Source organism: Chiloscyllium plagiosum, unplaced genomic scaffold (genome assembly GCF_037043375.1).
Source record: "Chiloscyllium plagiosum isolate Xiang-an unplaced genomic scaffold, Cpla_swu_hap1 HiC_scaffold_48, whole genome shotgun sequence".
Taxonomy (NCBI): Eukaryota; Metazoa; Chordata; class Chondrichthyes; order Orectolobiformes; family Hemiscylliidae; genus Chiloscyllium; species Chiloscyllium plagiosum.
This window is the reverse complement of record NW_028270186.1, coordinates 22243756-22259120: the sequence shown is the minus strand read 5'-3', so window position 1 is coordinate 22259120 and position 15365 is coordinate 22243756.

Sequence of the window (15365 nt, the reverse complement as noted above, 5' to 3'; positions counted from 1 at the left end):
GTATGATACAATTATTGAATGAATGCAGTTTGTTTCATTGAATGAATGAGTTCAGCTTCACACATTGATTGAATAAGAGAAGCTCTAATCATTAGGTTTAAACGCGCAGTCAGATTCATTGAATAAATGTGTGCTGTTTGTTTCATTTGAGCAATGCGTGAAACTCGTGGCACTGCACGTATGAGATAGGCTCGACTCATTAATTAACATGTGTGGTTTGTCTCATTGAATGAGCGTTAAGCTTGACATGTTCAATGTATGGCAGAAGCCCTTCGCATTGAATTAACACGTGCAGTGTGTTTCATTGAATGATGAGTGCCGCGTGATTCATTACAGAAGTGAGTTAAGGTTGTTGCTTTGAATGAGTTAATAACGTTTGCTTCGTTCAATCAATGAATGAAGTTTGTATCAATGATTTAATGAATGCGGTATGTTTCATTGAATGAAAGCGTTTTAGTAGAGGCATTGAATATTCGAGAGAAGCTCTACATATTGTATTAACACATGCAGTCTGTTTCATTGAATGAATATGGCCCGTTTGTTTCATTGAATGAATGAGTTAAGCTCGATACATTGAATGAACGAGATGCTCTAATAATTGAATTAAAACGTGCAGTTTGTTTCATTGAATGAATGAGTTAAGCTTGAAATATTGAATGAATGAGAGAAACTCTGCTCATTGAATGAATACGTGAAGTTTGTTTCATTGAATGAATGTAGCTTGGTACATTAAATGAATTGCACATCATTTAATCAATGAAACAGACTGCATGTGTTAATTCAATGAGTATGTATGAGAGAAGCTCTACTCATTGAATTAGTACGTGCATTTTGTTTCATTGAATGAATGCGTGAATTCTCTCTTTCATGCTTGAAGCATGAACGAGAGAAGCTCTACCAATTGAATCAAAACGTGCAGTCTGTGTCTTTGAATGAATGCATGCGCTTAGTTTCAGTGAATGAATGCGTGCAGCTTGTTCCAATGAATATTTACGTTTGATTCTTTGAATCAATGACTGAAGTTTGTTTCAATGGATGAATGCAGTTTGTTATATTGAATGAAAGCGTTAAACTCGGGACATTTAGATAAGCTATGCTTTTTGAATTAACACGTATGTTCAGTTTATCTGAATGAATGACTGCAGTTTGATTCACTATGTAAAGCAATTCAATTTGTTTAAAGAAACAAACTTGACGCATTCTTTCAATGAAAAAACTTCACATGTTATTTCTGTTAGTAGAGCTTCTCTCATTCTTTCACTATTTCAAGCTTAACTCATTCATTCAATGAAACAAACTGCACACTTTCATTCAATGAAACGGACGCATGGGTTACTTCAATGACTAGAGCTTCTCTCATGTAACGAATACCACTACTATAACAATTTCATTCAATCAAACAAACCACATTCATTAAATCATTGATACAAACTTCAATCTTTGATTCAATAAATCAAACGTTATTAATTGATTCAGTGCAACAAACCTAACACATTTATGTCATGAATCAAGCTGTAAGAATTCATTCAATGAAACACATTTTACGTGTTAATTGAATGAGTAGAGCTTCTTCCATTCATTCAATATATCAGGATTAACGCGTTCATTCAATAAAAAAAACTGCACGGGTTAATCAATGAGTCGAGATTTTCTCATACGTGTAGTGCCACGGGATCAAAGCATTGATTCAATGAAACAAGCAGCACACATTCATTCAATGAAACTGCAAGCGTAAACTCAATGAGTAGAGTTTCTCTCATTCAATCAATGTGTGAAGCATAACTCATTCAAGTCAATGAAACAAACTGCGTTTATTCAACGATTGCATCAAACTAGAATCATTAATTCAACGAAACAAACTTAACTCATTTATTTAGTGAATCAAACTGCATTCATTCATTCAACGAAAGAGACTGCATGTCCAATCAGTAGAGATGATTTCATTCATTCAATGCATCGATTTTATCGCATCGAATGCAGTTTGTTTCATTGAATGAAACATTGAATACATGAGAGAACCTCTACTCATTTAATGCATGAGTTAAGTTTCTTTCACTGATTCAAAGAAAACGCTTGATTCATTGAATGTACGATTGAAGTTGAATTCATTGAATGAATTAGTGTTGCCCGAAGCATTGCATGAATTAGAGAGGTTGAACTCATTGACATTACACGCGCAGTTTGTTTCATTGAATAACTGAGTGCACTTTGATTCATTGAATGAATGATTGCTGTTAGATTCATTAAATCTTGTGTTAACTTTGTTTCAGTGAATCAATGAATAATGTTTGATTAATTGAATGTCCGATTGAAGCGTTTTTCAGCGAATGAATGCAGTTTGTTACATTGAATGAATACGCTAACTTGGAGACATTGAATTCAAAGAAACTATCGGCATGGATTAATTCAATGAGTAAATCTTCTCTACTTCATTCAATGCATCGAGCTTTACTTTTTATTTCAAAGAATCAAAGTGCATTCAATGAATCCTACTTCAAAGTCACATTCAATGAATCAAACGTCATTTATTGTTTCAATGAAGCAAATATAAACCAAATATTTAACAGATCAAAGCGCACTCATGAGTTTACATAAACAATCTGCATTCATTCATTTATTTATTGAATCAAACTGAACTCACTGCAACAAACTGCACGTGTTAACTCAATGAGTAGAGCTTATCTCGCGAAGTCAAGGTCTCGTGCTTGACGCATTCATTCAGTGAAACAATTGCATTGATTCATTCATTGAATCAAACATAAATCGCACATTGAATCAGACGTTTTTCATTGATTCAATGAAAGAAACTTAATACATTCCTTTAATGAATCCAACTGCATACAATCATTCAATGAATCAAACTCCATTAAATCATTCGTTGAATTAAAGGTGAATCGTATATTCAATTATTCAAACGTTATTTATTGATTTAATGCAACAAACGCAACTCATATAATTTAATGTATTGAAGTGCACTCATTGTTTACTGAAACAAATTGCATTCTTTCACTTATTCAGTGACTCCAACTCAACTAATTCATTCCCTGAAAGAAGCTGCACGTTTTATTTCAATGCCTAGAGCTATTCTCATGAATACAATGTCTCCAGCATAACATACTCATTCACTGAACGAAACTGCATTCATTCATTCATTGAATCAAACTGCAGTCGTACATTTAATGAATTAAACGTGTTATTTTGATTCAATGACACAAACTTACCCCATGCATTTAACTAACCAACTGGATTCACTAAATAAATGAGTTAAGTTTATTTCTTAAAATCAATTAATAATGTAGAGTATTTGCTAATTATTCTATGAAACAAACTGCACGCATTCTTCCAATGAAATAAAATGCACATATTCATTCAATGAAACAGACTGCACGTATTAATTCAATGAGTAGAGGTTGTCTCGAGCTTCACGCTTTAATTCAATGAAACAAATTGCATTCAATCAATGAATCAAACAACTTCTGATTCAAAGAAATCAAACGGTATTCATTGATTCAATGAAACAAACATCAATCACGTATTTAATCAATCGAACTGCAATCATTCATTCCATTCTTTCATTCAATGTTAATTCAATGGGTAGAGCTTCTCTCATGCATGCACTGTCAAGGGTTCAACGCCTTAATTCAATGAAACAGACTGCAGACATTGATTCAATGAAACAGTCTGCACGTGTTAATTCAATGTGTAGAGCTTCTCTCATTTGTTCAATGTCTTGAGCTTATTGCTTTAATTCACTGAAACAAGCTGCATTCATTCATTCATTGAATCAAACTTCAAACACTGGCTTAATGAATCAGACTTGATTCAATGAAACAAACTTAACTCATTTACATAGATAATCAAACTGCACTCATTCGTTTAATTAATCACACTGCATTTGTTAATTCAATGTGTAGAGCTTCTGCCATTCATTCAATGAAACAAACTGCTGCATTCATTCAATGATACAGACTGCATGTGTTACTTCAATGAGTCGAGTTTCTCTTAGTCATTAAATTAGTTTAACGCATTTATTGAATGAAGCAAACTGAACTCACATTCAACAAAACGGACTCAATACTTTTGTCATTCGATGAAAGAAATTGCACTAATTCAATCATTGATTCAATGAATGAAATGTAATTAATTGATTTAAAGAAATAAACTTCTTATTTAGTTTGTGAATCCAAGAGCACTCATTCATTCAATGAAACACACTGCAAGTATTAATTGAATTCAGTAGAGCCTCTCTCATTCGTTCAATGCCACGAGTTTAACGCAGTGTTTCAGTCAAACAAACTGCACACATTTATTAACTGAAAAACACTGCACGTGTTAATTCAATTAGTAGAGCACATCATGTATTCAATGCCTTCTATCAGAACGTTTTCATTCAATGAAACAAGCATTCAATGTGTTAAATCATGGAATTTAATGAATGAAAGAATCTCTGCTAGTTGAATTAGGCACGTGCAGTCTCTCTCATTGAATGAATGAGTACTGTTTGATTCACTAAATAAATGAGTTTAGTTTGTTTTGTTGAGTTAATGAATAACGTTTGCGTCATTGAATCAATGATTGAAGTTTGATACAATGATTGAATGCATGCACTTTTTCTCTTTGAATGAATGAGTTAAGCTTCACACATTGATTGAATGAGAGAAGCTCTACTCATTGGTTTTTATACGTGCAGTCAGTTTTATTGAAGAAATGTGTGTTGTTTGTTTTCATTTAATCAAAGCGTGGAACTCGTGGCACTGCATGTTAAGTGCAACTTGATACTAGTACAGGAAAGGTAGACTTGATCAAAGAGTTTAAGGTGAAATGGTAGGGAGTATAATGTGAGAGAATGCGCTGTGTAATTTGAGAAGGAGAACCGGAAAACAGGAAGCAGAGACGAGGAGAGAAGAGCAGCAATTGAGCAACAATGGCAGGGGATTCAGGGAATATTTCAGGAAGCACAGCTGAAATTCTTGCTGAGCATCTGCTTATGGTCCATGAAATAAATGTACTAAATCTGGCCTCTACGATTGCTCATCAATTTGTGATTGAATTGTATCCTTGACAGCTTTTTTCAACCATGGTTGGTTCATCTCCTTATCGAGTCCTTCTTTTTGAACAGCAGTAATCATTGCTGAGCGTTATGGACTACTTGATAATGTCTGTCTATGTATACTCACTGACCTTCCTCTTTGTCTATTTCCACGTCTCGCTTCAGACCAGATCTGAGACAGAAATCCTCAATTTAAATGCCTGGTTCTTTTCAATCATGCGGGGAACTGTCTGAGCGTGGCTGTTCAGCGGAGGCTGACTCCATTCTCCCTGTTTCTCCGTCTGTCATTTCTGTTTCATGATGTGAGCTGCATCTGATGTGATCTCCTTTTCCTTCAAACCAGAAATCCCCTAACTACTGTGGACAGGACTTTCAGCTGTGACTGTCCCACTTCCCTCACCTCTGCTCTCACTTCATTCCCTCCTTTCCAGAATAATGATAAATTGGAGTGGAAGCAGGCTTTTTGAGTGGGAGCAGCAGCGGAGGGAAGGCGAATCAGGAAGGCTACAGCTACGGTAAGGAAGATTTTTAAAAATTACTGACCGGTAGTGGCCAGCGGTATTATTTTCCTCCACAGAAGGAGCGGCGGAAGTGACGCGGACCAGAGGGGCTGCCGGGAAGGTAAGGAGTGAGTATAAGTGTTTCTTTCCTCCAAGAAGGAGCGGGAGAAGCGGCGAAAGTGACGTGGACCAGAGGGGCTGCGGTACGTAAAGCAAGTGAGTTTCAGTACTTACCCTTCGAAGCCAGCGACCTTTTTGAGTGTGAGCAGCAGCGGAGGTAAAGCGAACCATGAAGGCTACAGCTAAGGTAAGGGAGATTTTTAAAACTTACTTACCAGTAGTGGCCAGCAGAAAATAAGTGACCACATATATTGGCAAGTCGGCTAAACCCGAGGCACTACAAGTGTAGTGTCTCCAACCCTCCCTCCTCCTCTAATCAAGTTAATAAGGTACGGATTATTTCTAAACTTCCTTTATTGAATATAAGTTTATTGCTTGATTTTACAGCAGTTGAATTAAGCTTTCTTGTTTAGTACTGTGTGGGCGTTCAGATAAGTCGGGTATGGATGCTAGGACAGTTGCTTGCTCCTCCTGCAGAACGTAGCAGGTGAGAGACATGGCACCAGTCTCCGTAGGCTACATCTGCGGGAAGTGCACCCAACTCCAGCTCCTTGAAAACTGTGGGTTAACACGTGCAGTGTTTATCATTGAATGAATGAAGGCAGCTGGATACAATAAATAAACTGCACACACTAATTCAATTAGTCAAGAAAACAGACAGCACACATTCATTCAATGAAACAGACGCATGTGTTAATGAAATGAGTAAACCTTCTCTCATGTATTAAGTGCATTCTTCTATAACTCTTTCATTCAATGAAACAAACTGCATTCAATGCGTTAAAATCGGAGCATTGAATGAATGAAAGAATCTCTGCTGATTAGATTAGCATGCGCAGTCTTTCATTGAATGGATGGATGCAGTTTGATTCACTTAATAAATGAGTTAAGTTTGTTTCGCTGAATCAATTAATAACGTTTGATTCGTTGAATCAATAATTGAAGTTTGATACAATGATCGAATGGATGCAGTTTGTTTCATTGCATGAATGAGTTAAGCTTCACACACTGAACGAATGAGGGAAGCTCTACTCATTGAATTAACACGTACAGTCTGTTTCATTGAATGAATGTGTGCAGCTTGCTTGATTGAATCAATGCGTTTAACTCGCGGCATTGCATGTATGAGATAAGGTCGTGCAGTTTGTTTCATTGAATGAATAAGTTAAGTTTGACACATTGAATAAACTGCACTCATCCATTCAATGAAACAGACTGCATGTGTTAATTCAATAAGTAGAGCTTCTCTCATGTATTCAATACGTCTGTCATAACGCCTTCATTCAATGAAAGAAATTGCACTAATTCAATCATTGATTCATTCTTCAATCATTGATTCAATGAATGAAATGTAATTAATTAATTTAAAGAAATAAACTTCTCATTTATTTTGTGAATCCAAGAGCACTCATTCATTCAATGAAACACACTGCAAGTATTAATTGAATTCAGTAGAGCCTCTCTCATTCGTTCAATGCCACGAGTTTAACGCATTGTTTCAGTCAAACAAACTGCACACATTCATTAACTGAAAAACACTGCACGTGTTAATTTAATTAATAGAGCACCTCAGCCTTCTATCAGAACGTTTTCATTCAATGAAACAAGCTGCATTCAATGCGTTAAGATCGTGGCATTGAATGAATGAAAGAATCTCTACTGATTGAATTAACACGTGGAATGGCTTTCATTGAATGGATGGATGCCGTTTGATTCACTAAATAAATGTGTTAAGGTTGATATGTTGAAGTTATGTATAACGTTTGAGTCATTGAATCAATTATTGAAGAATGATACAATTATTGAATGAATGCAGTTTTGTTTCATTGAATGGATGAATTCAGCTTCACACATTGATTGAATGAGAGAAGCTCTAATCATTAGTTTAAACGCGCAGTCAGATTCATTGAATAAATGTGTGCTGTTTGTTTCATTTGAGCAATGCGTGGAACTCGTGGCACTGCATGTATGAGATAGGCTCGACTCATTGATTAACATGTGTGGTTTGTCTCATTGAATGAATGTGTTAAGCTTGACATATTCAATGTATGGCAGAAGCTTTTCGCATTGAATTAACACGTGCAGTGTGTTTCATTGAATGATGAGTTGATTGATTACAGAAGTGAGTTAAGGTTGTTGCTTTGAATGAGTTAATAACGTTTGCTTCTTTGAATCAATGAATGAAGTTTGTATCAATGAATTAATGAATGCGGTATATTTCATTGAATGAAAGCGTTATAGTAGAGGCATTGAATATACGAGAGAAGCTCTACATATTGTATTAACTCGTGCAGTCTGTTTCATTGAATGAATATGGGAAGTTTGTTTCAATGAATGAATGAGTTAAGCTTGATACATTGAATGAATGAGTTAAGCTTGAAATATTGAATGAATGAGAGAAGCTCTGCTCATTGAATTAATACGTAAAGTATTTTTAATTGAATGAAAGAGTGCAGCTTGGTACATCAAATAAATTACACTCATTTAATCAATGAAACAGACTGCATGTGTTAATTCAATGAATATGTATGAGAGAAGCTAGACTCATTGATTAACACCTGCAGTCGGTTTCATTGAATGAATGAGTTAAGCTTGACACATTGAATGAATCGCAGAAGCTCTAGTAACATAAATAACTCGTACAGTGTTTTTCGTTACATGAATGAGTGCAGCTTGGTACATTAACTAAACTGAAGTCATTCATTCAATGAAAGAGACTGCAAGTGTTAATTGAATCAGTAGTGCCTCTCTCATTCTTTCATTGCCACAAGTCTAACGCATTGTCTCATTCAAAAAAACTGCACACATTCATTCGATGAAACAGACTGCATGTGTTAATTGAAGGAGTAGAGCTTCCCTCATTCATTTAATGCAACGAGTTTAACGCATTAATTCAATGATAGAGACTGCACGTGTTAGTTAAATGAGTAGAGCTTCTCTCATTTTGTCAAGCAAACAGACTGCACACATTCATTCAATGAAACAGACTGCATGTTTTAATTCAATGAGTTGTGCTTCTCTCAATTATTCAATGCCTTCTACCATAACGCTTTCATTCAATGAAACAAACTACATTCAATGTGTTAAATCATGGCATTGAATGAGTGAAAGAATCTCTGCTTGTTGAATTAGCATGTGTAGTCTCTTTCATTGAATGAATGAGTGCTGTTTGATTCACTAAATAAATGAGTTAAGTTTGTTTTGTTGAATTAATGAATAGCGTTTGATTCCTTGTATCAATGATTGAAGTTTGATACAATGATTGAATGCATGCACTTTGTCTCTTTGAATGAATGAGTTAAGCTTCACACCCTGAATGAGAGAACTCATTGAATTAACACGTACAGTATGTTTCATTGAATGAATGTGTGCAGCTTGTTTGATAGAATCAATGCGTTTAACTCTTGGCACTGCATGTTAAGTTTCCTGCATTGAACCATTTGCTTCATTGAATCAATGAATGAAGTTTATATCAATGATTTAATGAATGCGGTTCGTTTGATTGAAATAAAGCATTATATTGGAGGCATTGAATACGTGAGAGAAGCACAACGCATTGAGTTAAGACATGCAGTCTGTTTCATTCAATGAATGTGTGGAGTTTGATTCATTGAATGAATGAATGCAGTTGGATTTACTAAATAAATGACTGAAGCTTGTATCATTGAAACTATTAATTTGGTTTGATTCTTTGAATCATAGATTGAAGTTGATTGAAACAATGCGTTGCATTTTGTGGCATGGAATGAATGAGAGAATCTCTACTGATTGCATTATCACGTGCAGGCTCTTGCATTGAATGAATGAGTGTAGTTTGACTCACTTAAGCAATGAGCTAAGTCGTATTCATTGAAGCAATGAATAACGTTTGATGCTTGAATCAATCATTGAAGTGTCATACAGTGATTGAATGACTGCCGTTTGTTTCATGGAATGGAAGCGTTAAACACGAGACATTGAATAAATGAGTGAAGATATATTCATTGGATTAACACATCCCTTCTGTTTCATTTTATCAATGCCTTAAACTCGTGGCATTGAATGACTGAGAGAAGCTGAACTCATTGAATTAGCACGAGCAGTTTGTTTCATTGAATGAATAGTTAAGCTTCACATTGAATGAATGTGTGCAGTTTGTTTCGTTAATCAATGTGTTCACTCGTGCCACTGCACGTATTGAGAGAAGCTCGACTCATGGATTAACACGTGCAGTTTGTTTCATTGAATGATTGAGTTAAGCTTGACACATTGAATGAATGGCAGAAGATCGACTCATATAATTAGCACGTGCCGTGTTTTTCATTGAATGAATGAGTGCAGCTTGATACATTAAATAAACTGCACTCATTCATTCAATGAAACAGACTGCGTGTGTTAATTCAATGAGTAGGACTTCTCTCATGTATGCAATACGTCTATCATAACGTTTTCATTCAATCAATCATATTGCATTAATTCAGTCATTGATTCATCCATCAATCGCCGATTCAATGAATGAAACGTTATTAAGTGATTTAAAGAAATAAACTTAACTGATTTATTTTGTGAATCCAACTGCACTCATTTATTCAATGAAGCTCGTTTCACTCATTCATTCAATGCCACGAATTTAACGCATTGTTTCATTCAAACAAACTGCACACATTCGTTCAATGAGAAAAGCTCTACTCATTGAATTAGTACGTGCATTTTGTTTAATTGAAAGAATGAGTTAAGCTTGAAGCATGAAAGAGAGAAGCTCTACCAATTGAAACAAAACGTGCAGTCTGTGTCTTTGAATGAATGCATGCACTTAGTTTCAGTGAATGAATGCTTGCAGCTTGTTCCAATGAATGAAATATTTACGTTTGATTCTTTGAATCAATGACTGAAGTTTGTTTCAATGGATGAATGCAAATTGTTTTATTGAATGAAAGCGTTAAGCTCGAGACATTGAGATAAGCTATGCTTTTTGAATTAACACCTACGTTCAGTTTATCTGAATGCATGACTGCAGTTTGATTCACTATGTAAAGCAATTCAATTTGTTTAAAGAAACAAACTTGACGCGTTCTTTCAATGAAAAAACTTCACATGTTAATTCTGTTAGTAGAGCTCTCATTCTTTCACTATTTCAAGCTTAACTCATTCATTCAGTGAAACAAACTGCACACTTTCATTCAATGAAACAGACGCATGGGTTAATTCAATGACTAGAGCTTCTCTCATGTAACGAATACCACTACTATACCAATTTCATTCTATCAAACAAACCACATTCATTAAATCATTGATACAAACTTCAATCATTGATTCAATGAATCAAACGTTATTAATTGATTCAATGCAACAAACCTAACATATTTATGTCATGAATCAAGCTGTAAGAATTCATTCAATGAAACACATTTTACGTGTTAATTGAATGAGTAGAGCTTCTTCCATATATCAATATATCAAGATTAACGCATTCATTCAATAAAACAAACTGCACTGGTTAATCAATGAGTTGAGCTTCTCTCATACGTGCAGTGCCACGGGATCAAAGCATTGATTCAATGAAACAAACAGTACACATTCATTCAATGAAACTGCAAGCGAAAACTCAATGAGTAGAGTTTCTCTCATTCAATCAATGTGTGAAGCTTAACTCATTCAAGTCAATGAAACAAACTGCATTTATTCAACGATTGCATCAAACTAGAATCAATAATTCAACGAAACAAACTTAACTCATTTATTTAGTGAATCAAACTGCACTCATTAATTCAACGAAAGAGACTGCATGTCCAATCTGTAGAGATTCTTTCATTCATTCATTGCCTCGATTTTATCGCATCGAATTCAGTTTGTTTCATTGAATGAAACATTGAATACATGAGAGAACCTCTAATCATTTAATGAATGTATGAGTTATGAATGCATGAGTTAAGTTTCTTTCACTGATTCCAAGAAAACGCTTGATTCATTGAATGTACGATTGAAGTTGAATTCATTTGAATGAATTAGTGTTGCCCGAAGCATTGCATGACTTAGAGAGGTTGAACTCATTGACATTACACGCGCAGTTTGTTTCATTGAATAACTGAGTGCACTTTGATTCATTGAATGAATGATTGCTGTTGGATTCATTAAATCTTGTGTTAACTTTGTTTCAGTGAATCAATGAATAATGTTTGATTATTTGAATGTCCGATTGAAGCTTGATTCATCGAATGAATGCAGTTTGTTACATTGAATGAATACGCTAACTTGGAGACATTGAATTCAAAGAAACTATCGGCATGGATGAATTCAATGAGTAAATCTTCTCTTCTTCATTCAATGCATCGAGATTTACTTTTTATTTCAAAGAATCAAAGTGCATTCTTTCATTCAATGAATCCTACTTCAAAGTCACATTCAATGAATCAAACGTCATTTATTGTTTCAATGAAGCAAATATAAACCAAATATTTAACAGATCAAAGCGCACTCATGAGTTTACTTAAACAATCTGCATTCATTCATTTATTGAATCAAACTGAACTCACTGCAACAAACTGCACGTGTTAACTCAATGAGTAGAGCTTATCTCGCGAAGTCAAGGTCTCGTGCTTGACGCATTCATTCAGTAAAACAATTGCATTTGTTCATTCATTGAATCAAACATAAATCGCACATTGAATCAGACGTTTTTCATTGATTCAATGAAAGAAACTTAATACATTCCTTTAATGAATCCAACTGCATACAATCATTCAATGAATCAAACTCCATTAAATCATTCGTTGAATTAAACGTGAATCGTTTATTCAATTATTCAAAAGTTATTTATTGATTTAATGCAACAAACGCAACTCATACAATTTAATGTGCACTCATTGTTTACTGAAACAAATTGCATTCTTTCACTTATTCAGTGACTCCAACTCAACTAATTCATTCCCTGAAAGAAGCTGCACGTTTTATTTCAATGCCGAGAGCTATTCTCATGAATACAATGTCTCCAGCATAACATACTCATTCACTGAACGAAACTGCATTCATTCATTCATTGAATCAAACTGCAGTCGTACATTCAATGAATTAAACGTGTTATTTTGATTCAATGACACAAACTTACCCCATGCATTTAACTAACCAACTGGATTCACTAAATAAATGAGTTAAGTTTATTTCTTTAAATCAATTAATAATGCAGAGTATTTGCTAATTATTCTATGAAACAAACTGCACGCATTCTTCCAATGAAATAAAATGCACATATTCATTCAATGAAACAGACTGCACGTATTAATTCAATGAGTAGAGGTTGTCTCGAGCTTCACGCTTTAATTCAATGAAACAAATTGCATTCAATCAATGAATCAAACAACTTCTGATTCAAAGAAATCAAACGGTATTCATTGATTCAATGAAACAAACATCAATCACGTATTTAATCAATCGAACTGCAATCATTCATTCCATTCTTTCATTCAATGTTAATTCAATGGGTAGAGCTTCTCTCATGCATGCACTGTCAAGGGTTCAACGCCTTAATTCAATGAAACAGACTGCAGACATTGATTCAATGAAACAGTCTGCACGTGTTAATTCAATGTGTAGAGCTTCTCTCATTTGTTCAATGTCTTGAGCTTATTGCTTTAATTCACTGAAACAAGCTGCATTCATTCATTCATTGAATCAAACTTCAAACACTGGCTTAATGAATCAGACTTGATTCAATGAAACAAACTTAACTCATTTACATAGATAATCAAACTGCACTCATTCGTTTAATTAATCACACTGCATTTGTTAATTCAATGTGTAGAGCTTCTGCCATTCATTCAATGAAACAAACTGCTGCATTCATTCAATGATACAGACTGCATGTGTTACTTCAATGAGTCGAGTTTCTCTTAGTCATTAAATTAGTTTAACGCATTTATTGAATGAAGCAAACTGAACTCACATTCAACAAAACGGACTCAATACTTTTGTCATTCGATGAAAGAAATTGCACTAATTCAATCATTGATTCAATGAATGAAATGTAATTAATTGATTTAAAGAAATAAACTTCTTATTTAGTTTGTGAATCCAAGAGCACTCATTCATTCAATGAAACACACTGCAAGTATTAATTGAATTCAGTAGAGCCTCTCTCATTCGTTCAATGCCACGAGTTTAACGCAGTGTTTCAGTCAAACAAACTGCACACATTTATTAACTGAAAAACACTGCACGTGTTAATTCAATTAGTAGAGCACATCATGTATTCAATGCCTTCTATCAGAACGTTTTCATTCAATGAAACAAGCATTCAATGTGTTAAATCATGGAATTTAATGAATGAAAGAATCTCTGCTAGTTGAATTAGGCACGTGCAGTCTCTCTCATTGAATGAATGAGTACTGTTTGATTCACTAAATAAATGAGTTTAGTTTGTTTTGTTGAGTTAATGAATAACGTTTGCGTCATTGAAGTTTGATACAATGATTGAATGCATGCACTTTTTCTCTTTGAATGAATGAGTTAAGCTTCACACATTGATTGAATGAGAGAAGCTCTACTCATTGGTTTTTATACGTGCAGTCAGTTTTATTGAAGAAATGTGTGTTGTTTGTTTTCATTTAATCAAAGCGTGGAACTCGTGGCACTGCATGTTAAGTGCAACTTGATACTAGTACAGGAAAGGTAGACTTGATCAAAGAGTTTAAGGTGAAATGGTAGGGAGTATAATGTGAGAGAATGCGCTGTGTAATTTGAGAAGGAGAACCGGAAAACAGGAAGCAGAGACGAGGAGAGAAGAGCAGCAATTGAGCAACAATGGCAGGGGATTCAGGGAATATTTCAGGAAGCACAGCTGAAATTCTTGCTGAGCATCTGCTTATGGTCCATGAAATAAATGTACTAAATCTGGCCTCTACGATTGCTCATCAATTTGTGATTGAATTGTATCCTTGACAGCTTTTTTCAACCATGGTTGGTTCATCTCCTTATCGAGTCCTTCTTTTTGAACAGCAGTAATCATTGCTGAGCGTTATGGACTACTTGATAATGTCTGTCTATGTATACTCACTGACCTTCCTCTTTGTCTATTTCCACGTCTCGCTTCAGACCAGATGTGAGACAGAAATCCTCAATTTAAATGCCTGGTTCTTTTCAATCATGCGGGGAACTGTCTGAGCGTGGATGTTCAGCGGAGGCTGACTCCATTCTCCCTGTTTCTCCGTCTGTCATTTCTGTTTCATGATGTGAGCTGCATCTGATGTGATCTCCTTTTCCTTCAAACCAGAAATCCCCTAACTACTGTGGACAGGACTTTCAGCTGTGACTGTCCCACTTCCCTCACCTCTGCTCTCACTTCATTCCCTCCTTTCCAGAATAATGATAAATTGGAGTGGAAGCAGGCTTTTTGAGTGGGAGCAGCAGCGGAGGGAAGGCGAATCAGGAAGGCTACAGCTACGGTAAGGAAGATTTTTAAAAATTACTGACCGGTAGTGGCCAGCGGTATTTTTTTCCTCCACAGAAGGAGCGGCGGAAGTGACGCGGACCAGAGGGGCTGCCGGGAAGGTAAGGAGTGAGTATAAGTGTTTCTTTCCTCCAAGAAGGAGCGGGAGAAGCGGCGAAAGTGACGTGGACCAGAGGGGCTGCGGTACGTAAAGCAAGTGAGTTTCAGTACTTACCCTTCGAAGCCAGCGACCTTTTTGAGTGTGAGCAGCAGCGGAGGTAAAGCGAACCATGAA